The 25848-nt window shown below is 36.4% G+C and overlaps 2 long non-coding RNA genes across 2 annotated transcripts in view; one reads left to right on the top strand and one right to left on the bottom strand.

Moving 5' to 3' along the window:
* LOC140695610 (uncharacterized) overlaps nucleotides 1–5970 on the top strand; it is an 82680-nt gene extending 76710 nt beyond the window's left edge. Inside the window, exons 3-5 of the long non-coding RNA XR_012071285.1 lie at nucleotides 1477–1583; nucleotides 5199–5310; nucleotides 5837–5970. This is a non-coding gene — a long non-coding RNA (uncharacterized lncRNA). The remainder of the gene's footprint in view (nucleotides 1–1476; nucleotides 1584–5198; nucleotides 5311–5836) is intronic.
* LOC140695608 (uncharacterized) overlaps nucleotides 1–25848 on the bottom strand; it is a 159811-nt gene that overhangs the window by 53717 nt on the left and 80246 nt on the right. The gene's annotated exons all lie outside the window — the stretch shown is intronic.

Genomic DNA, 25848 nt, shown 5'->3' with positions numbered 1-25848 from the left:
TTGAGGGATTATACCATTGAAAGATACCATCATCGTTCTAGATAAAGTTGTAAAAGCCACCAAACCCAAAACAATAAATTCCTGTTGGAGAGAATTGTGTCTAGATGTTTTTCATGATTTCACAGGATTTATGACAGAGCCAATCAAAGAAATCGTGAAAGAGATTGCGGGTATGGCAAAAAAAAAAAAAAAGGCGGGGGCTGAAGGGTTTCAAGATAGGGATCTTGAAGAAATTCAAGAGCTAACAGACACCACATCAGAGGAATTAACAGAAGACGACTTGATGGAGATGAGCACTTATCAACCAGTGCCAGGAGGGAAGGAAGATGATGTAGAAAAAGGAGTGCCAGAAAACAAACTGACATTACACAGTCTGGCAGAAGGGCTCTAATTATTCAAGATCGCTTTTTGACTTCTTTTATGACATGGATCCTTCTATGATATAGACAACTAAAACTAAAGCAGACAGTGGAAGAAGGATTGGATCATATAGAAACATTTTTAGAGAAATGAAAAATCAAAAAAGTCAGACAGAAATTAGGATGTATCCACAAAGTAGCACCAAGTGTACCTGTCTCTCCTGTATCCCCTTCCACCTCCTCCATGAATTCCACTTCTGCCACCTCTGAGACAAGGAAGACCAACCCCTCCTCTTCCTTCTCCTCCTCAGCCCATTCAGTATATAGATGACAAGGATGAAGATCTTTATGATGATCCACTTCTACTTAATGAATAGTAAATCATCCTCATGCTGTATGGTTAACAGACTACACTGCAGTGTATTCAATCTAATAGCTGTACCTACCACAAGAACTGTATGAAAAGTTTTTGCCACCAACATTATCATCGCCTAAGTACTTATTGTGTAGGACATTGTATGTAAGACTTGTATTAAAGTGGGTAGCCTATACTTACATAGGATTAAGGTGAGTGATATTTAATATAAAATTAATAATATAATAACTAACTTTGCTTTTGAAGAATTAGATTACTATATAATAGCTTCTCTCTCTTGTAATTAGAGGAACTGCATATCAGCCTATCTTTAAGGTAAGTGGCTTTAAAAAAATGACAATGTTTTCAATACTGCATTTTGATCATGACTATAATACTGTATACCATAAAAATTTTATGATGATTTATTCATTAGTGTATGGATTAGGCTACTGTGAAACAGATCAGTTACACTAGGCTACTATAAAGCAACCATATTGCTGTTGCTTCCTTATTAATGCATGAATCATTACACCTGTAAATAAAAATGAATTTCTTTTTCACATTATCTTTTCTTTTTTGATATCTAGTGTTAGTAATATGTAACATCTACAGTGCCTTGTATCATATAAGACAATATTGATGTAGGTGCTGACAGACAATTCATCTTGTAAACAGCAAAGTAAACTTATGGTATGTACAGTACTACAAATGTATTTTTGTCTTCTTATGATTTGCTTACTAACATTTTCTTTTCTCTAGCTTATTTTATTGTAAGAAAACAGTATATAATACATACAACATACAAAATATGTGTTAATCGACTATATTATTGACAAGGACTTCAGTCAACAGTAGGCTATTAGTAGGTAAGTTTTGGGGGAGTCAAAAGTTATACATGGATTTGCAACTGCGTGGGGGGTTGGCACCCTTAACTTCTATATTGTTTAAGGGTCAATTGTAAATATTTATTCAATACTATGTGCATATTCATAATCTATATTCATTATTTCCTATTTCTCTAGAGAATGGAAAATAATAACAAAAGATGTTATTCTATAAAAAAGATTTAAAATACTTTAAAAATTATGAGAGTTTATTTTAATCTTCAGTCATCCTATGTGCTTCTGTAATTTCTGGGTCAGCATTGTTTAACAGAAAGATAATGTGAGCCACAAATGTAAATTTAATTTTTTAGTATCCATTTTTAAAAGTTTGAAAGAAATAAGTAAAAATAATTTCAATAGTATATTTTTGTTAATTCAGCATATCCAAAGTATTATTATTTCAACATTTAATAAACATTAAAAAACTTACCATTGAGATACTTTACATTCCTTTTTTCTTCATGGTAGGTCTAAAATCAGTTGTGTACTTTGCACCATTAGCAAATCTCAATTCAGACTGGCTCATTTCAGTTATCAGTAGTCACATGTGGTTAGTGGTTATCATACTGGCCAACCCTAGATGAGTTAGTCATTATACATTACCCAGGTTATGAATGGGTTTTACAAATGTAAGGTGCAGAAAGGACCAATATCACCTCAGAAATAAACTGCACCTCTAGTACATGCCTTGTTACAAGGTTCAGAATTCTTAAGGGATACCTAACTTGATTATACTAAGGCAAATGTATAGAAGTACTTAACAATCAGCAAAGCTTAATGCAAGCACAAAACAACAATACAAAAATTGCCTATTATTCAGTCCCACACTTTGAATCACACCTTCAAGCCATTTAAAAAAAATTCTTTTCCCACTTCAGAAAAGACATAATGCTTATGGAAAAATAAAAAAATCATTCTACTTGAAAATGCTTCAAATTGTTCAAAAAGAAAGAGTTCCTTTAAGAAAATCTATTTTAAAAGCAACCAAAGTTGCAAACTTTTGCTGTAAAGGGCAAGACAGTAAATTTTTTAGGTTGTGTGGGCCATACAATTTCTGTCACAACTACTCAACTCTGCTGTTGTGGTGGGATAGAAACTACAGACAATATGCCAACAAGCAGATGTACCTGTGTTCCAGTAAAGCTTTATTTATGAAAACAGATGATGGGGTCATAGTTTGCAACCCTTGTTCTACCCTGCTTTCCTTGCAAATGAAAGAAAACTAGCTCAAGTTTGTTGGATATTTATTGGCAGCAGCAGAAAAAAAAATTTTAGTTTAATTGTTCAAAAGATGTTATGAGGAAGCCATTTTCCATTTTGGGGCCACTAGCATCTCCAGGTTTAAATGACTTTACTGCTCATAACCTCAGAAGGAGAGAGGAAAACTCTGTCTCCTTTAGCAATTATATCAGTCCCTGAAAAGATACTGGGGCCTTGATTAAGTCATTTCCCATCCTTTGATCAACTGATATTCCCAGTGAAAGAAGGCCTCTTACTGGTCAGCACAACTCACATGCCCACCCTTATAAAGGCAAAAGCAGTAAGAAGAGAGACATTTGATTGCTCCATCTAGCCTTGCTGGATGGAAGAGATGCTGGTAATAAAAGGGAAAAAAAGGAGTAATTTATGGGGGAAAAAAAAGGCAAGATATACAGGGCAGAGACAAAATGAAGCCATTCACCAACAGCATCCTATCTCAGAACATTATCACTACTGAGGTATTAATGCCAGTGAACAAAGGAATACTAAAACGGGTTCTTTTTTCACCTGAGCATCAGGCACTGGGGTAGAACAGGAGACAAAACCAGATTGCAGGTATAATGATAGCCTTGTGATGAGTAAAAGATGATACATACAGACAATAACAACAGACATCCAGTGGTCCTCACTGGAGGAAAATTACCAGAGAGTGGGGTTTTTTTTAATAAGCAGGTCAAGCACTAAGTCATATAATCTGGATCAAGAAATTGTATCCTGACAGAGGTCACTGGCAACTGCAAGGAAAGAACTCCAGTCTTAGAGTATTTGGGTTACCATTCAGTTTTCTAAAACATGATTGCAGATATCAGAGACAGACAGAAGGATGGATATTGGGTTTTCAGACTAGAAAGTACAGTAATCTGAATTGATGCTGAGGGCAAGTACCTGCTGCCAATTAATACCTGACTCTTGATCTGGAATTCCTTCAACTCTCCTACCCAAGGTCAAGATTTTCCTAGATGAGACAAGGTTGAGCTTGAAACTGATCAGATCCTTAGGGTGTAAAGGAGATACAGAAACTGAGAGTAATGGAGAGTCTTAAGAATACAGGATCTTATAAAAAATTATAAGGAAAGTTTCTGTTCTTTGAGATTGTTGGATGTTTTACCTTTGTTTTTGATTATGATTTACACTCAACAGGCAATGAGTGATAATGGAGTATGATTTGAGAAATCTGATATAATCTTGTAGCTCATCATTAAAAGTAGTATTTAAACATTTCTCATGATATATTTTCAGGTTGTACCTTACTACAAAATAAAAATGGAAAAAATTTTCTGTGGTACAAAACTAGGAAAATAAAGCTTCAGTATCATAGAAAATAGCTTCCATTTTAACCATATTACTTAGGGTAAAAGCTGAGTTGCTCTAATAAAGAGATCCCAAAATATTATGGCTTAAATACGGCAGAAAGTAATTTTCTCTAATATGACAACTCAGAGTAGGGTGGTCTGGTGGCTCAGGTCACCAAGGTTATGTAGGATACCAGGCTGTCAGGGTAGCTCAGCCAACTTCAAGGTTAGTTTTCACTTCTGGGTTCAAGACTGCTCAGTTGTCACCATTTCCCAGTTAGTATGAAGCAAGAAAGGCAAAGGAAATGAAGAGCAAGGAGTATTCTAACAAGGAAGTAGCAGGGAAGTGCCACATATATTGTTCAGTCACAAGAAGCTAGTCATATGAAGCTGTTAGAGTGGGTTGAGTAAGAAAGATCAGCAGTTGAAGCTTCACTTCTAACACTCATCATACATGCCTTTAACAAGCACTTAATAAGTGCTTAATGGGGTCAGTTACCATCTAAAACAGCAAATATAATTAAGAAAATAAAATACATTTACTGCTCTTGAGAAACACAGTTAGTGAAGATGTCCATGGAAACAGTTTTAGCAGAGTAACTGTATTATATTGGAATGTGTTTATGAGGTTTTTTCGAACACAGAGAAAAAAACACTACTGTCCATAAGAGAATGTCAAGATAAGGCTCATAGCAGAGGTCGTGTTTGCGTTAAATATTTTTAAATGATTAAGAGTTCACCAGGTAACCAGTCAGAATGGCCATCCTTAAAAAGTCCCCAAATAATAAATACTGGAGAGAGGGTGGAGAAAAGGGAACCCTCCTACACTGCTGGTGGGAATGTAGTTTGGTGCAGCCATTATGGAAAACAGTATGGAGATTCCTTAAGAAAACAAAATTAGACTTACCATATGATGCAGCCATCCCACCCCTGGGCATTTATCTGGAGGGAACTCTAACTCGAAAAGACACATTCACCCCAATGTTCATAGCAGCACTATTTACAATAGCCAAGACATGAAAACAACCTAAATTTCCATTGACAGATGACTGGATAAAGAAGTTGTGGTATATTTATACAATGGAATACTACTCAGCCACAAAAAGAATAAAATAATGCCATCTGCAGCAACAAGGATGGACCTGGAGATCATCATTGTAAGTGAAGTAAGCCAGAAAGAGAAAGAAAAATACCATATGATATCACTTACATGTGGAATCCAAAAAAAAAGAGATACAAATGAACTTATTCACAGAACAGAGGCAGACTCACAGACACAGAAAACAAACCAAGGAGTAAAGGGGGTGGGAAGGCGTAAACTGGGAGTTAGAGATTTGCAGATACTATATACCATATATAGAATAAACAAGTTTATACTATATATTCAGTATCTAGTGGTAGCCTATAATGGAAAAGAACATGAAAAGGAATATATATGCATGACCGAGGCCTTATGCTGTGTGCCAGAAATTGACAGAACACTGTAAACTGACTATACTTCAATTTTTAAAAAAAAGAGTTCACCAGGTAAAGTGAGAAGGGTGTTTCGGTCAGCAAAAGCTTGGCAGAATGTAGTGGCCTTGGGGAACGGCAAGTAGTCTCTATGTAGACCTATTCAAACTGTGTGTGTGTGTGTGTGTGTGTACATGCACATGCCTGAACAAGCACACACGTTTGTATCAGGGCAGAGAAATGAAGCAGAGGAGTGAAGAAAGACAGGAGTATGTGTCAAGAAAAGCACACAGGGACCAGATGGTGAATGACCTTGTGAAGAGTCTGGACTTGATTTTGAAGCCAGTGAAGGATTTTTAAGCAAGGGGGTGAGGTGGCAGATTGGCATATTAGAAACATCATTTTGGTTGAAGTCTCCTGTTATGAGGGCTGCAAGGTAAGAAGCATTCTTCATTTTGTTTTAATTCAACTAACACTTAGTGAACACTGTCTTGTGTCAGACCTATTCCCTGTCCTCCCAGAAAAAGCTAATTTTCAGTGAAATCAAAAGACAGAGGAAACAAGTTTATTGCCCGGAGTCATTTCCCATTTTGGAAAGTTCTCTCTTAGGACATACTTTAGTCCTTAAAGGGTAGAAAAGATGAGTAAAATGTAGTTTTTCATTTACGTTGATCTCCAGTTTCATTCTCAGCCCCACTGAGTTCATATAGCAGGCTCTTCAGACTCTCATGCAAAAACAAAATCCAAAAACAACAACAAAAAAACCTTCCAGCAAGCCTGTTCCCTTAGGTTTCAGACATGACTGGATTCCAGGAGTGAGCAAATTTAGAGAGAATCAGTAAAAGCATCGTATCTCTTCACTCACAATAACAGCCCTGAATTTCATAGGCGTATCTCTTTTTTTTATGTATGACCATAGAGGAAATGTTAACATCAGATACCAGGAAATTACCACTCTGGTTATTTAAAATGAGAACCATCTTCATAGCTTTACACAATTATCTTAGTTTCTCATCAGTCTTTATGGGTGGAAAGAACTTTTGAGTTGGGAATTTTGTCAGGATATACTTCGATCTGGCTAGATTATTACAAATTACTTATTATTATCTGATGTGTCAAATCTTCACTTTACTTCCCAATGATCTCAGTCAATTCATTAAAATTATTATAGTAATGAAGCTATTACAATACAAAAAGGAACTTTAAAAATTCTAGAAATATCATCCAGATGTCAATGTATTTATTTTCACCACCAGATGGCATTATTTAGTTTAAGAAACAAACAAAAAAAACTATACTAACATAATACCAGCAGCAAAGTAGTCAAAATAGTTTAATATGAGTGAATAATCTTATCTCAAACGAAACAATCATCAAAGAAATAGATTCATGTTTTCCCTTTGTGCCAGCACCATCCATCTCTACAAGATGTGCCTCTTTTGAAATCAGCTGAAGATTAAATATGTATAAGAGACACACTGTGGGGCACTGAGAAAGGAGAATTGGGCTACAAGTGCTCATGTATGGAAACAGATGGTCTGAAAATGAATAAAGGTAATTAATAATAATGATGTCTTGACTTCACGGAGCAGCTGTCCTTCCTTCATTAATTTGTTTATCCTCCCTACATATCATCATGACATCAAGAATGAAATGGGCACATCCTTTTGTTTAGTTTTGTCTTCTGTTTGTTGGGAATCTAGATAGTAATAATGTCTCCTGATACAATGTATTTGCATTCATATTTACAACCACAACAAATGTAAATATGCTACAGGTTGTTTTAAATAATGGAACAAAAAGACTAGTACCACAAATATGTAAAACTGCCTGAGCTGGTGGGGAAGAAAGGCAAAGGAACTTGGAAATATTTGTTACAGAAATTCAGGTCCAAGAATACTTCTCTATGTACCAGATAATTTTAAAAATGTGTCTTGAGAATGAGATGAGTTATTCATAGGATCTGAGCCAGGATACAAGGTATATAATTATTAAGTTAGAGAATATTTGGTTTTTTTCCCCCACTGAATCTATGCCACCTTCTTCCTATAATCCTGAGTCTTACGAATATTAAAGAGACCTAAAATACACTTTTTTCTAAGAAACTCTAGAATTTAAAAGCATAATTTGCTAGCATGTTAATCTAAGGAGAGGACTAATTTTTTAAAGCTATTTACTGAGAAACTGTAATCTAATAATAGTATGCCAGCTTGAGAAGTAGAAAATAAAACTTGTGTTCCATATCTATATTAAAATAGTACCTCAAAAAGCAGAAACTATGAGTGTTAGGGGATTACCAGAAAATAGTGAATGAGATCTGAAAACCCTTTTTTGAATTCTAGGTAGACACCTGTATCCATAATCTCCTTCTCTTCCATTATCTTGTGAGCTGCTTCCAACTCTTCACTCCAGCCCTGCTTTCTCCTCCTTCTCCTAAACCTGCCCATCAGGTATGTCTCCAGCTGATAAGAACAGCAATCAAGTTATTCTCTATGTTTTTTTTCTCCTTTATTGGATAGAGATCATAAGGTGCCACAAGGGGAAGGAAGATAAAAATGTCAGAATCAGTGTTCAAGAGAAGAGCCCTCTTCTGTTAAGCAAAAGCCCTGGATGAAGTTACTACCAGTTTCCATGAGGATTTCTCTCAATTTTGAAATGTTATTATGATTTATTTTTCTAGTTCTAGAGATCCCCTCCTGCAACGGCATTTCAAGAGCAGCAATATTCTCATCAATCACTTTATCTATTATTTCCCTTTAACTCTGAAATAGCTGCAATTCCAAGAGCACCTCCATAGCTCATACATGATATTATTGGCCTGGGACTGACTTGTACACCAGAAACCTGAAGAGACACTAGCATCATGAAATCAGTGACAGTCTGACAAGGAGTATCAAAGAAATTCAAATTATCTCATTTGCTTCAGATTTGGGCTAGTATCCAGTCTAATTTTTGGTTTAAGGACTCTTTGGAATGACCTAGCAGTCCAAAACTCTCTTGTAAGTTTTTACTAATTTGGGGACAGTCATGTTTGAACCCATAATCATTCATCATTCTTCCTCTCCTGAGCAATTGTGGGCCTTACTCCCTCCATGCAACTTCCACATTTTTATCTCCACCCTGCACATGAAATTATCATTCAAAAACCTTTTACTGAAGTTCCACTATACTCCAGGGACTGTACTTGATACATTAATAATAATAACAACAACAAAGAATAAAACAGATCAAGAAACAGTCTAGTGATCTTGGAGAACTATCAAGTAATAAGGGTCAAGTAGGACAAGTGTCAAGTAACCAGGATATGAGGACAGGAGCCCAGTAGAGTTCCAATCTATTCCTTTTTTATGGCTCTTTAACTGTCTACTTCAAATTCAGAGCCAGTGCAGGCTAAAGGAAAGAGTGTGTCATCAGATGAATTCAAATCCCAGGATTTATACTTACTGTTGGGTGACTTGGGCAGGTTATCTGATTCTCTCAGCTTTCATTTCTCCCTGAGAGTCACAGGGATAAACAACGGCTCCCTCACCAGATGGTGGGGAGGACTCATTGACGTGGTATCTGGAAAGCACTTAGCACAATGGCTGGCCTCTATCAGTTGCCCACTAAGAACATGACAGATTTAGCCATTTATTGAGCAGCTTTTTTTGGACCAGGATTGTTGCCAGGTTATTGCTCATATACCATCTCATTACTTCTCCACAGCAGCCTGAGGGTAAACTCTATTATTCTCATTTTATAAGGAGACTCTGAAAGGACACTTGCCTAATTTTACACAGCTAGCAAGCTGTGGGATTAGATTCAAAATCATGTCTTTTCATTTCAAGCCCAAAGCTTTTCCTTTATACATTTTCAAGAAGCACACATTGTCTTGGAAGAGACATCTCCTAGAGGACTTTCACAAGGTACTCAGTTATTTAGTCCAGTTCTGCAACCCATGGGTCAAAGCTGTACTACATTGTCTTGGAAGAGACATCTCCTAGAGGACTTTCACAAGGTACTCAGTTATTTAGTCCAGTTCTGCAACCCATGGGTCAAAGCTGTACTACATTGTCTTGGAAGAGACATCTCCTAGAGGACTTTCACAAGGTACTCAGTTATTTAGTCCAGTTCTGCAACCCATGGGTCAAAGTTGTACTACATTGTCTTGGAAGGGACATCTCCTAGAGGACTTTCACAAGGTGCTCAGTTATTTAGTCCAGTTCTGCAACCCATGGGTCAAAGCTGTACTGCTAAAGCATGCCCTTGTCAGGTTCATGTAGAGAAGGAGAATAAATCCTCCTCTCTCAGGATGAGACAGAGAGCTTTTATGCTTCTCTCCACAGAGGACATGTTGCTGTGGTCTGCAGGGGAAAATCTGCAGAGCTGATTGTTCTTTGTGCAGTAATGAGATGGGTGGATTCCCAAAGTTAATGGTATCCCACATGTGACAGAGCAACTGGCATAACCAGATATATGGAAATATTTCTTTGTGTCTGCTCCTTAGAACAAACCCTCAAAGGAGACAAAAGCTTCGGCATGAAAGGCAAGAGAGTAAGCAGTAAATGCCAGAAGCCTATCAAAGGACTCAGAAGACTTGGCGATCAGCGCTTAGCTCTCCTTTATAAGCTGTTCTCTGAACTGAGGCCAGGGTTCTACCTGCATTTCCCTTTGGAGTTGAATCATATGGTAAAAGGCAGATGTGTCAGTTTAACATTAATGAACTCAGAGTCTGGCACTTGTTTTAGTAAATTTCTTGATTCAAAACAGTATTGGAAGCAGAATATCTAGTAGATAAATTGTCATTTGGATTTATTTTAGCACTGTAAATCACCATCCATCATTCATGTGCAAATAGCAAACTGGTAGTGTTTTTGGTCCATCCACCATAATAGGTTGGAGATTACTAACTGCTTTACTGTGTTTTCACTTTTACTCTTCATCCTATTTCCCAAGTTTTGTATATCATTGACGACATTTTTAATCCACTAGATAGGAAATTTGATTCTAAAGGCTGTATATACTTTGTACATATTTTAACATCATATAACAACATTCTTTGGAACTCTTTTAACAAAGATTGAACTTTTAAAAATATTTTGTATGTAAAGATTGTTTGAAGTCAATGTCCTTAAATATTAGCAATTAAACAAGACATTCTGCTATTCTTCATAATTTTAACTTTACTCCTAATTATTTTAATAGAATCTGAGGCATTGCTGTTTACATTGCTTGCGTGTGTGTGTGTGTGTGTGTGTGTGTTTAACAAGGTTCATAAAGCATTAAATCCCCCAGTTTTTCTAGGAAAGATGATTTTGTCTTTAATATATGACCTTCACTTCTTCCCAGCCTATAGTTTCTGAAACACTGTTCTCCAAACCAACTAGTCTTGATTCAGACTTTTTACCTCAGTTGCATCTACTAAACACTCATCCAAGTCAGTCCACACATATTTTAGTTTAGCCTTACTTCTTCCAAACCAGCCCTTGAACTGACATAATTTTCCATTCCCAGTGCCATTTAAGAATCAGGAAAGAACACCTTCTCTGGGCTTCTCATTCTTGAAAGCCTTAATGCCTTTCAAAAGTGCTGTTGTTGTCTTTCACCTTCATAAATGTCTATCAATTACCTTAATACTAACAAATGCTGTTTTCATATACAGCTTTCATGAACTTCTCCAGCATTTCTACATAACATGGTACTTGGCTCATATTTTTCCTCCCAACCCATATCCTTTGCCATCACCCCAAGTAACATATGCTATATGCATGAATTATGAGCCACCTGAAGATAGTGATATTCTGATCACATCAATGGCATACATCTATCTCTACCTCAGTAAACTTACATTCTCAGGGGAAACACACTGTCAAAAAGCACTCTTCTGTGATCAAGGTGCTGGTTCACTGCTTTTTTTTTTTTTAACCAACAGCCTCTTGCCCCAGCATCTCTTATGCCCTCACCACTCATAGTACCTGATCTCCTCCTTCACTGGCCCAATAATCACTCAGTTCCTACACTTCACTCTTCCCTTGATGTCCTTTTGGCTTTACTCAAACTCTTTGTTTACTGAATCTATGACTTGTTTTTTTTCAGAGATTCACTTTTCCACTTAAACTATCCATTAACAAGCTGACATCAGTGAGATGCAGAGGAAAAGCGATATGTCATTCCTGTCCATAAACAGTTTACAGCTTCTTATGCAAGGCAAGAAATCCATGTGTGGATGCTTCTCTTACTTCTTCTTTGGAGAAACAATAATCTTTGTTATTTAGCTCATGATGGTGTTTAGCTCAGAGATGACACAGTTTTTATAGACATCAAACTTCTTAGTTTCAAACTGCATCTCCACATTAGAAAACACTTATGCCTGAAGTGGACTGGAGAAAAATGGCCTCAGTTTGGTCTCCTTTCTTATATGAGATCTTATAAATTTTTCTTGCATCTACTCTAGAAAGTTGTTCTCACTTCACTTATTTTGAGTACTATCTTAAAATTTTGTAGTGAATTTTGAAATAATTAAGAACAGGTTGAAAACATGACCACTTGTGATGGTTAATTTTATATGCCAACTCAGCTAAGCTACAGCGCTCAGATATTTGGTCGAACATCAGTCAGGATGTTGCTAATTTAGGTAGTTTTTAGATGTGACTAACATTTAAATCAGCAGACTTTAAAACGCAGATTATTTTCTATGATGGGGGTGAACCTCATCTAATCAATTGAAGGTGTTAAGTTAAAACTGAGGTCTCCAAAGGAAGAAGGAAATTCTGCCTATAGACTGCATTTGGACTGAAGCTACATCAGCTCCTCCTTGAGTCTCCAGCCTGCTGGCCTCTCCTGCAGAACTGAAACTTGCCAGCCTCCACAAACATGTAAGTCAATTTCCTAAGATAAACCTCTTCATATATATGCACACATTCTATTGGCTCTTTTCTCAAGAGGACCCTGGCTAATGCATCATACTACATTGTATGAGTAAACCAACATGATATAACAAATGTCTTTGATGCAGGAATATCTCTTGAAATGAAACTCTCAAGAAATACTCTGCTGCTTGATTTGATAATATATCAACTTAATTCTCGTTATTTAAATCCCACTAGAAATAGAAAAAAATAATTGCAGCATTAATAATAAAATACTTGGCAAAATTCAATGTGTTGGTTCTACTTAAATATACTGAATTGACTATTGCTTCTTCTTGGGTAGTGGGATTACTGAGGTACATAGATAGTTTTGAATTTTGCATAAAGTAATTCAAATAAAAGTACAACTCAAAAATTTTTATCAAGCACTCACTTACACATTCATTCACCAGTGAGTTACCAATCAATACCTATTGTTTCAACACATTAGGGGGTTTCTGTTTTGTTTTTATGGGGAAAAAGTATCAGAGAAACATTAACGTAAAGTAGAGAATTTTCCACTCTTTAGTTAGTGCCAGTCACCTGAAGAATAAGACAAGGATTTGCTATCTTATAAAAAAACATGACTCTTGCTCAGTATGATTCATATCTCACCATACGAATAACAAAGGGGCACACTGTTTTTTTCTGCTATAGTGCAATGAAGATTTGACCATAGGTAATATTAAAAATTATGTTAGTAAAGTTAACTATAATTAGAAACAGAACAGATCTTAACAGAAGATGGAAGAGTAAGAAATTAAGCCACAGTAGGAGGATACCTGGGAGTAAATTAAATGGATTCAAATCTTCAGTGCTTGATTATTTTCGTAACAAGGTGTTTATGAAATTTTCAGGGTCTTTATGGGTCAACTAGCTGTGGTTTTTGAGCGTTTGAACAAGATTGGATAGATTTCAAAAGACAAGAAAGGTGATTCTATTTTAGAAAGGAAAAACTGGATAATTAGAACAAAAAAACTTACTAGTTTACCTGGAAAGAATACTGAGAAGAAAGCAAGGCCAAAATGGTTTGCAAGATCCTTATGGAAAATAGGGCAATGAGTATTAACCAGCTTGTTTTTCTAATAATAAATTAAAAAATAAGAATTTAATATATGCGAAGGTAATAGGCCTGATTTGTTAGGGCAGAGCTATAGATTTTAATCTCTTACAAATTTACTGAAGATTCTGCGTGATGTTCTTCATTAACATTACAAGAAAATAAGTCTACACATGACAGCTATAGTACCTGCTAATCTATCAGACATAAATGGAAGATGAGGTTTACTCTTCTCACACCAGTGAATTTTCTAGATAACACAGGAAAGGAGATTGGGAAGGGACCCAAATGTCCATAAGAGATGATAAAGCACAATTTCAGGTGCAGACTTGGTATTCAAACACCTTAAGTTTAAATCTCTTCATTCCGTTTCTTACAGATAATGAGATCTTGAGCAACGTACACAGCCTCCCCAAGATTCACTTTACTAATCTGTGAAATGGGAATAATAATAGTGTTATTTGATGAAAAGTAAATGAGATTACAAAAGTAGAAGCCTTGTCAGAGAGATTGTTCAATTCATGCTAGCTCTAGGTAACTTAATAACTTATTAACTCATCTATTTCTCATTAAATTCTGAAATCCTCAAGAGCAATGATTACTCATTGCTCGTCTATGTGTCCACTGTATATAATAAGAAGCTTAACACAAAATATGGGCTTGCTATAAATTCATTATTTCATATTTAGTATTCATATTTTATAATTAGTAGTTTACATGGTGCACATTTATCAATTAAGAGTAAAGAAGAGAAAGCAGAACAGCTTGTGCTAGACATGAGAAAGTCTGGAGGAGGCGAGAGGGGAAGGGGTACACCTACTCCGACAAGAAGAGTCAGTCAGCTCTCCATTGATCAAGGCAAGTAAGAGTCAGACATCAGGGTGGGTAGATTAATAAATGGCACCAGGAGAAGGAATGCAGTCATGAGCTTTATTCTTGACACAAGTACCTTCTACTCCAGCCTCTTTTACACATTTTTTTTCTCCTAAGGAAAAATACAATAGCTGGGGCTGCATGGATCCTTTTATATTTCAGAAGAACTGAAAGTGAAATCACATTTCATTCTTTCAGCACTGTTGAATGCTTATTATGTACAAGGTGCTAAGGATACAAATATACACAAAATACAGTCCCTGCCTTCTGTCTGTTCATTGGAAAAGACTGGCAGCCAGATGTGTAAACAAAAAATTACCACAAAGTTAGAGAAGAGTCATTGAAGTACATACATGCAAGACCTTGTCAGTGTACTGAGAGTGAAGGTCTTAGAGTGGACTCGACAGAGGAGGTAGTGTTTGAGGAGTCAGGGTATGGGCTGGCCAGGCTATTCAGGGCAAGAAGAACAGCATCAGCTCCCAGCCTGAGCCCACACACAACACTAAGGCTCTTCTCTCTGACCTGGCGCAGCTCCATGCTTCTGACCTGGTATTTAGAAACACGTGCAGCTTTTATGATCGCTCTCATTCACTGCTTACAGAGGTTTCTTGCACATTCAGGTTTAAGCTGTGTCAGGTAGTTGAGGTTGCTGGGAGTCTGCCTTTATTGCATTATATGGGTTAATAAACGGTTAGTGTCTGAGGGAGCAGTTATCAGTAGGTCATTATCAACCCTGGAGGAGCTATCCAGGCATATTTCACTGTGACTGGTACTGCATTCAAACACCCTTGCATTTTTCTTTGACTTGGATAAAAGAGACAATTATGCCTATTGAATCTAGAGATGAAAGAAAACCCAGACGACTGAATTAGAACTTTTACAATCATGGCAAAATCTGACTAGTGAGTCCAATGAAGTTGGCTGGGTAACTTGGTGCAGGTACTGACAAACTCAGGAAGAAAATACAAATTAAAGAAAAGGAGAGTGATCTTGATTGTATGTTAAAAATATGCTGGAAATGTATTAAAAACTCAATAATTGTCCTATGTGCTATAAATTTTTAAAAGATTTCTTGACCTTTGCAAAAAAATCACATTTCTAAAAGAACTTTAAAAACTGGAGAGTAATTAGAACAATGCCATGAAAATGTGCCATATGTAACTCAACGTTCTTCAGCTTTTCCTGTCTTATTTCCCATAAACTTCTCAATGTATCCAGGTCCATCATAATAGAAAATACTAAAGTCATTTCTTTTCGTTACTCATACATTTATAAGCATCCCGTTCATTAATGTCCTGTCAGTTGTTAATGAAAACCCAGTAACCCACTCAGACCAGTGCTTTTCAATCCATCTGTGGTGACAGACTGATTTTTATTTGTAATCCACTGAAGAACGATGTTTTTATAAAATACTATAAAAATAAACTGTAAGGTAAACAAAATTACAAAACCAGACATAAAAAACACAATTCCGAATTGTTTATTTCATTCAACAGACATAAACTAGGCTGTCAAATTGCTTATGCAAGTTTTTAAATGCTTACTTTCACTTTCCTTATTTGTCTCATGATGGACCAGTAACAAACATTCCTGAATCAACACAGGTCCACGAACAAAACTTGGAGTAGCACTGCTGTACACGTGTCTCTAAATGAAAACACCTGGCTGAGCGGGAAGAGGCAGAGTAATGTAACGACGAGGTGCTGAAAGCCCAAGGCCTAAGGTCAGAACATTGTATTCTATGCCAGCTCTCTTACTACCCGAGACCCTCTAGTCCTCCAGTGTTCTCACCTGGAAAATTATGAGATTAGTAGATGACTTTAGCATTCCTGTCCAACTCTAAAATCTCATGTTTTTATGATTGAATATTTTAAAATGAAGGCTTCTGAAGAAAAAGGGGCCAGGTTATTGAACATGGAGAAGAGAAAAGTGGGAAAATTCGTTACGATGTTATTACTGTATTTGCTTGGATGTGGCTCCATGACATGCAATATTACATACAGGTGTAGACATAATGATTCTGCCATTCAAATGGCCACTTTAACCACCTACAAGTAATTGGAGTAAACTTTAGGCACATCTAAATCTCCTATTGCTAGCTCCCTAATAATCGTAACTCTGGTGCTGGTACCCGTTGTCACATATATGAAGTTTGATAATACTGAGAACCAGGATCACTAGTCTCGTATCTATTAAGCATAGAGCAAAAGGGCACAGTCTTAAATTTTACTGTCAGTTATTTATATATGTAATGCCCTTCCCTGTTTAAAGTATGTGTTGCTCAACTCTGGAATAGTTTACCAAGAAGGGTTATATACATTCCTTCTTTGAAGATTATTAAAAAGAAGGCATTTTTTTCCTTTCCTGGAAAGGTTTGGTAATGACCAATATAAAAGCAAAACAGTGAATGACATGGAGTCCAGCATTATAATTTGTTATTATTTAAGCCTTAACTCAAGAAAAAATGAGCGGGTAATAATGTTTAGTTTAATTGTCCTGAACATCTATTCTTCAGCTCCCGTGCCTTTTTTCAGGTCCAGGTTAGCTTCTCAAGTTCCTTGTTCCCTTAAGTAGGCACTAGAAGTTTCTCCCTCCTGCTCCACTTCTGGTCCTGAGTTTAAATTACTTCCTCTTTCATGTGCATCCTACCAAAAATTACTTCTGAAGATACAGAGAGGGCATCAGAGTAGGGAATTGCTTTACCGCATCCCTGAGTATCCTGCCCTGTAGAGAAATTATTCTAGCTCAGCCTTTCTTAACAATAACACATCATAGCCTTCAGAGTTCAGAGGTGAAAATAGTCTACCTTTGCTATCTTCAAGAACTTTTGAAAAGGTGAACTCTTTCTCAGCTTCAGATAGAAAACTGGAAAATTATTCCCTAAATAATCCATTCTACCAAGTTCCATACAGTGAAAATAAAATATCTGCCTTTGTTTGCATGAGATGAAAATATTGAATGGGGAAAGCTCCACAATGGACTTTTCACTAAGCCTGACAAGCCAGTTTCTCTCCTCTCAAGGTTCCACATAGACCCTTGGAATTAGAGTTTCCAGTTACTGACTTTGTACTTGAGCATAGAGTGTATGGAATTACTGCTATCTGACTTAGAAGAAAACGTGTTCCAAAGGTTCACCTAATTCAATTCAACAAAATGTGTCCGCACCTATTAAGAGCAATCCACTTTCGTTGAGTGACATGAATCATTACACTCCAGAGCCTCCAATCTAGCCGAGGAGAAAGATGCACCTACACAGATTACTCTAGCAAAGTTCAAACTCTGATAAGTGTGATGAAGAAGGCTCGGAAACCCAAGGGAGTCAAGGGAGAAACTGATTCAATATGAGCAAGGATTCTCAGAGGCTAGGCTTTAAAAATGAGTAAAACTCTTTTACCTTTTTTACTTCACTGTGGAAAATGAAACTAAGAAGATAAAAACACACAATCCCATCACCTGAAAATGATTACTTTTAACATTCAATACTTTTTTCTATACATATGGTAAGCATGCATACTCTTTAAAAGAAATGTACTGTAATCAGCAGTGTATACTCCTTGGCACTCTCCTTTTTCCCCTTAATGCATAATGAATATTTTCCTTTGTCATTAGCTATTCCTCTATAATAGGTATGGCTCATAAGTTTCCTTCTATCTCTGGTCCTGATTATGGCTCCTTAGAAGTTCACATTAAGAGGATTCTGAGACCATGTTCTAAGTGAGAAGGAACACTTTGATCCATTTAGTAATGTCTCCACAAGGCCAGGTTAGGGGATCTGTGCTACAAACACCAAATATTTGCTGGTCCATTTCTCTATCTGTTTTAATACAACATGTTATTCTATTATATAATTGCATATTTATTTTAACCAATTACATGAATTTGGACATTTAGGTTATTTTCAATTTTTCCGTTACACATAACACCATGATGAACATCCTTAAGCATACATACTTGACCATTCGTGTGATTATATTCTTAACAAAACTCTCTAGAATTGTTCCTGCTGCATCAAAAGATATGCAAAATTCCACAGCTTTTTAAAAGCATTGCCAAATCGTACTGCAGAGAATTTATACCAATTTAAATACCTGGAATCTGTGTATGAATGTACCGATTTTCTGGTTTTGTTCCATATGTTAGATATTATGTTTTCTTTTTAAATCTTTTCTCACCAGTTTGAGCTGGCACATGATCAGTTTTATAAGTGTTTTAGGCAGCTTACAACTGTAGGGGGTGGAAGGATGTTCCAAGTGCCCCAAGCCCACAAAACAATCACAAGATGAGAAGGACAATATGCTAGCAGACCAGTAGCCCATGGAGCACACAAAAGTTCTACTATATACCATTATTAATTTTTGGTCTGTGACATTGTAAGTTACCCACTTCTGACAGAATATCATTAACATCTCATTGTGACTGAGGACCTATCCAACTGTTTTTCTATCAGTTTGGGTTTTCTATATTTTGAGGCTATGATGTGAATAGAAAACAGTTACGATTATTATGTATTCTTGATAGACTGTCCATTGTATTGTTATGTAGCGCTACTATGTCTATTCATGCTTTATGCCTTATATTTTTCATATTGCTACCCAGCTTTTTATTTGTAAGTGGCATACGGTTAGATTTTTTAAAAATCTAATCCAACCACCTTTCTTTAATAGATAAGTTAAATCTAATTTTATTATTGTGATTCCAGATATGTTTGGACTTATTTCTGACATCTTTATTTTATGTTTTATGTTAACTTCTTTTGTCTTCTCTTTTTAATCCTTTGCCTTTGGTTGGTTTGATAAAGTATTCTATATTTTCTGCACAAACTTCTGCTGGTTTTTAACCTTAGATCTTAATCTTAAATTTTAATGTATGTAATTAACCATAAGTTGTTCTAACAACGCTTACAGTTATTCCACATTTTGATTCTCCTGACAATGACAAGAACTTTGGTGATCTTTTACATCACCACCACCATCATATTATTTTGTTTAAAATTTTGACATCAACAAGACAGTACAATTACTTGTTTTAATTGTACATAATTAAATTTACCAACATATACTATCAATTTCTGTGATTTCCATTGTTTCTTATATCCTTTGCTTTCAGTTCACTTTTTATCTGCAAAGTTAACTGCAGTCTGTGGACCATAAACTCTTTTAAGGCTTGTAATGACTGAAAATATCTTATATTTGCTGGCATTCCTGGTTTATAGTTAGTTATATATAAATTCTAGATTGAAGATTACTCTCTCTCAGGACATTTAATATATTCCATTGCATTCCGGAATGTATCAGTTTAAGTTTCGTTTCACATTCCATTGGAGAGTAACTCTCCAATAGCTTTAAATAATGTTTTTCTCTGATGGTTTGCAGTTTGATTATAGTACTTCTAGGTATAGATTTATTAGTATTTACTTTGCTTATTATCAGGTTATCTTGACCTAGGACTAATTATTTCTTCAGTTTTGGAGAAATTATAGCAGGTATCCCACAAAATATTGCTTCTCTGTCATTCACTGAGCACTATTCTTCCTGTCAATCTATTCTCTTAACTGCCTTTTCATTTTGTTTGTATCTATTTTTCATGCTGCTCTCTGGGATAATTCCTCAATATCATCTTCTAATTCACTAATTTTTTTCTCTATACAGTTTATTCCACCTACTGCTGTGGTAGACTGTGCTTCTAAAGGTGATCACACACTGACTCCCACCCCACAGGCTTTTGTGTGGGGGACTTTGCTATTCCTGTCAGGAAAAGATTGGGTCTATGTCCCTTCTCCATGAATCTGGGTCAGCCCTAGGGCTTGTTTGACCACTAGACTGTAGCAGGAGAGACATGTGTCAGCTCCAGTCCTTTGAGAGACCTGGCACTTCTGCTTTCATACTCTTAAGGAAATCAGCCACCATACTTTAAAGCATGGAGAAGACTAATGAATGATAGGACACAATGTGGAGAGAAAAAAGCCACATGGTAAAATCCTGAAGCTTGTAAACGAAGGCTTCTGGAACCCTCTAAGACTAGCTGACGGCAGCCAGGTTAAGTCATCCTCGCCAATGCTACAAACTGAGCACTGCCCAAGGTCCAGACCCAAAATGATAAGAAAACTGTTGTTTTAAGCTGCTGTGTTTTGGGGATACTTTTTCACACTGTAATAGATAACTGAAGTAATTACTTTTTTATTTCAATGACTGTATTTTTCATTTCTAAGATTTATAATCAACTCTATTTCATATTTACCTGTTTTACTTCACTCTTGTCTGATGTTGATTAATAACTTGTTGCCCTTTAAAAATAAAAACTATGCCTTATTCATCTCTTTGAACATTCTAAGCATACTTATTTTTAAATGTTTTCTTTACCTGGAGTAAATTTCTGCTTTGACCATTGATTTTGTTGTCTGTTCTGGCATTAGATTTCTTCCTGACTATTTGGTGTTGGGGGGGTGGGGGTACATAGGGAGTGGAGACAGATTACAAATACACTGTGAATAAGAAGCTTTTTCTCTTTTCATTTTTCAACGCCGACCCTCCCCCACCCCAGTATCACTGCCATGCTTCTGATTTTGCAGTTGTCTCATACAGTCCTCCAGAATCCCAGACCAGAACCTTATCACAGTGATTTGGGGTCCTGTTTATGGAGATACTGCAGATTTTGCAAAATTTGGTCACCTTGGGATACCCTGACTCATTGTTGGTCCCATGGCTATGTCTGTTTCCTTCTGCCTCCCTAGGCACAGAACTTTCTCAAAGCCTAAAACAGAGGACAGGCAGAGTGTGTCTATTTTCATTTTTAAGATTCTTTTCATAAGAGAGGCAGTCCCATCCCAACATCTGACTTCTGACTCCCCTTCCTCGACCCTTTACCCTGCAAGATCCCAAATCTCAAGCACAAATGACTCAGAGACCAGTAAGCTGGAGATTCAGCTCTGTTCACTGTGTTGTGTTTCTATGACTTTCTTGGTTCATGGAGATGATTATCTTGTTTTTGATATTGGCACTTACCCCTCCTTTTTAAATTCCATTGTTGCTATATGTTTGGGCTACAGGGAGTGAAGAAATCATACATTTACTATGCCACCTAGGCTAGATATTCAGTACAGTTATTGATTGAAATACCTTCATCACACATCAAGATCCTCTGTATTCTTAATTCTTTAGCAGAACTTTCCAATCTATTGATCTCTGCTTTTCAGAGCTCATGTGATTAAACTGGGCCCACGTGGATAATCCAATAAAATCTCCCTATTTTAAGGCCCATAATCTTAATTACATCTGCAAAATTCCTCCACAGCAGTACCTACATAAGTGTTTGATTGGATAACCAGAGGATGGGAATCTTGAGGGGACATTTTAAGACTCTGCCTACCACAGTAATGGTTGACTAAAGCCTTTTATTGTAGGATTAAAAAAATGCTAAATCCAGAATCGAACGTGGGGACTTCTGTCTTCTAAGGAAGGAAGGAGTAAGGAAATGGATATAAGGAGATGTTATTTATATCAGAGGAAAATCAGTCTACAAACTACCCCGTTCCACTTTAAGACAGCAGAAGGAGAAGGCTGCTGCTAAGAGGTGTGAAAAGGAATGTAAATCTAAATTACTTACTAAATTATCTTCATATTATTATTCATATTATTATGAAGATAATTAAGGTGTGAGAAAGATTTTGCAGGCAAGGGAAGGCTCAGGAAAATGGCTGGAGATTGGAGTCTACACAGAAATTGTCCATGTCTATTTGCTTTAATGTAAAACTCTTATTGACTACAAACCCTTATACCACAAAACTGTCTTCAGTGTGTAGTTCATGGAGATAGTGGAGAATGGAGGCTGAGTTCTACATCATGACTTCTGTGAAGCCAGAGGCAAGAGGACCAATTGGTTTAGGAAGTGAGATACAAATGATATCAAACGTTTAAGAGGTTAGGAACTTGGAAAAAGAAGGCCATCAGAATGTCAGCTCTCAGGATTCACAGTTAATTAAAGAGGTCCTGGGCCCTCCCATGGCATGGGAGCTTATGTCAATTTTGTTTGAGTCTCAATGATAATAAGAGTGTCCCTCAAAATCTGAGCTACAGTTTGAAACAGTTCTCAATCTTGGCAGAGTGTTAGAACTACCTGGGGAACTGTTAATAACAGCTACCAGTACTCAGGCTACACCCTGGAACAACTGAATCAGAACCTCTGGGAGGGGGACACAGGCATCATTAGTGTTTGACATGCACAGCCAAGGCTGAGAACCACAGGTTTAAGCTGTGGAAGAATCTTGAAGGAATTCTTCCTTTTGAACTATGGGCACTAGAAGAGGAGTGAGTAAATCAGGTGTTCTAAGAGGTGGGAGAAAAACCTCTGAAATGAAACTATGAGCAGATGATTCAATTCTGTAGTGAAATTGAATGAATGAGAAGATAGGGGATACCTTCAATTTAACTAATAGGAGGACACCTTTTTGCTTTGAGAAATGCATTAGGTGAATGGTGGGGACAAACTCTGGATTACAAAGATTTGAAAAGCAAATGAGGGAGAGGAAGTAGAAATAAATGTAGACTAATTTTTCAAGATATTAAAAGGATGATGAGATAAAGGATGGAGACCATGACAGGGAAAGAGCATGGAAATAACTTGGAAGCACAAATGCCAGGATGGGGCTTTCATAAATCAAAAGCAAATTTGAACAGTGAGGACATTCTGACTCTTCCTGATTTCAAACATACTTCTTCATAGTCATAAGTTAAAGGACTGAGAACTATGTTTACTCAAAAATGAAAAACACTCTTTCACTTTTCTCCATAGGAGGAGGGATAGAAAACAAAAATTAATTACAGCACAACGTATATTTAGCTATAATTTAATCACTTTAACCATTATTTACGGATGCCAATGGTTTACTCTTCTATTCAATCTATCACACATTTGTGATGTTTCATAATGTAGACCACCAGACTGTAATAACCTATTGAATTCAAGTAAGCAACTCATGCCAATGTGTGAATGACTTGAGTTTTTAGATCCCTAAGAGAGATTCATCTTCTAAAATATAGAAAGTTTATTAAAATAAATGAAGCTGTATTTGGCAATGTGAAAAAGAAGGCTTGCAGTGAAGTCTGCCCTCTGGTTAGACATGAGTCCTTCTTTGAAGTCAACTTCTATAAACCAGCCCTAACTTTTCTCTGCCTCTAGTTCTGAACTCCAAGTTATTTAAGAATACCATTGCCCCCTTGATGGGTCCTGATGTAGCTCCGGGTCCTGCAAGAAATGATGGAGGTGGACAGGAATGACAGTAGCTATTATAATGTATAAGTTAATGGTACTTACAACTGGATTCAGAATTTTATTCCAGGTACTTTGCAGGAAAAAAATGGGTATAGATATAGGCATATGCCCTAAGTAACCACGTAACATGTTTGTATTTTACTATATTCTTATCTCCAAAGAGCCCTTCAGAAGTCTCTGAGCCACCAAGGACCACTGAGCCTTGCCTGCCTAGAAAGGCTTTCCTGTTTTCCTTTTAAATACATATGTCCTTCTAAAGGAGAAAAAAATAATTGTCATTAGATTTCCAGTTTCTCACTGTCTCTGCTAGAGTCGTATGAAAGAATTGGAAGAGACTTTGGGGAGAGTAACTATTCCTAACAGACCCTGAAGGAAGGACACTCAAGGTTTCCCAGGAGAGGAAATGGGCTTAGTGAATAATCAGTTAGTTGTAGCCAGCCTCCGCCTAAGGCTAGGAAAATTCCTCATCTACTGAATCACAGGTGAGTAGTCAACAGCGTTTTCAGGGTGAAGTGTGTCACATTCCCACTATATAGGAGAGACCCTTCAGTTACATAATTAGTTAGGAGATCTTATTTAAAGATCAACTGTAAAAATTATAGTGATTTGAGATTTGATAAAGCCATTCTTGAACAGAATGTAAATAGAAATTCAGAATAGAACTAATGTCCACCATATTAGAGATCATATTTTATAAATAATGACAATGTATAGACTCTAAAGCAGACTCTGTTTCTGAGATTTACACTATTTTGTTCTTTTCCTTTGTTTTATAATAAAATCCACCATTAATTGAAAACCCTCTATATGCTGAGTACAATTTATAACTTATTTAACCTCCTCACACAGTACCATAAGGTGAATATTTACAACCCTGCTTACAGACCAGTAAATGGACTCAGACATGCTGAGTAGCTTAATAGTAAGGGAGCTTAAATAGTAAGAAAGCTAAAATTTTTATTTCAGATTTATTTGCCTCCAAAGTGTGCCTTCTTTTGTTAGACACATTATACTAATTTTCTACATGTTTAAAGCAGCTTCATAACTATATAAGAAGAATTTCTCTGTGTCAGCAGAATTTCAACACAGGGATACACAAAGCAGTGAGCTTATCAAAAGGTTAAAGGAAAGCTGAAGGAAGCTGCTGGTAAAAATAAGGCTACATAAAGGATAAGTAACATCATATCTTAGCCTTAAAGGTCTATTGAGAGAGAGAGAGAAATAGCATACTATTATTCTGGTTTAAGAGCAATAGGCCATTCGTAATACCCTGGCTTTGACTCAAGAAATAACTTTAGGAATATTAGCCTGAATTTATGATGTTGACATGCAGGCTCAAAATAATAAGACTCATCTTACTGGATGACAACAGAAATAGGAAAAAAATCCCTATTCTTTTCATTTTATGACTCTTGGGAGAAAGTGATAGTAGAAGTTAAAGATTCTGAAATTATGATGGAGGAGTTGGGGGAATAAGAAATTGCAAAAAAAACTTAACAGAGAAAATAGATTTGAGGCCAAAATAAATTCAGTTCTTTATTTTTCACACGTTATTACTGAATTCCACTTACGTTGTCAACACTGTGCCAGGTGCTGTGTAGGTGGACGAGATTAGTAAGGCACAATACTTCCTCTCTAACAGCTCATAATATAATCAGGAGGCAACGCCTAAATACAATGTATAATTTAGTGCCAAAACAAGCGGCACTGATAATAAAAGCTATGAAAGTCAGAGAAGAAATAAGAAATGAGGACTAGATTGTTCATTCACTCAACTAATATATTTATGGGCCAAGTACTGTAAGATACTTCCTATGGGCCAAGTAATGTAAGATAATTAATGAGATGACTAACCAGTAGAAGCTTTCAAAAGATGAGAGGCTTAAGGTAAATTTGTAAAGATAGAAAAAAATTTAGTTAAGTAGGTAAAAGGGCAGAGACTTTCTCAAGAAGTAAAGATTTTAAAAGCAGCAAACTTATTACAGATTTAAGCACTTTATGTAAATTAACTGGTTAAATCATCTTAAGAACTCAATGAGGTAGGTACTATTAGTGTTCCCATTTTACAGATGAGAAACACAGGCTCAGAAAGGTTAAGCAATTGACTCTCTAAGGCACAAAAGAAGAAAACAGTATAACCAGATTCAGATGCAGCA

This window comes from Vicugna pacos, chromosome 3 (assembly GCF_048564905.1).
Source record: "Vicugna pacos chromosome 3, VicPac4, whole genome shotgun sequence".
NCBI lineage: Eukaryota > Metazoa > Chordata > Mammalia > Artiodactyla > Camelidae > Vicugna > Vicugna pacos.
Note: the sequence above shows the minus strand (reverse complement) of the source record. Positions and strands in the feature narration are given on the sequence as shown.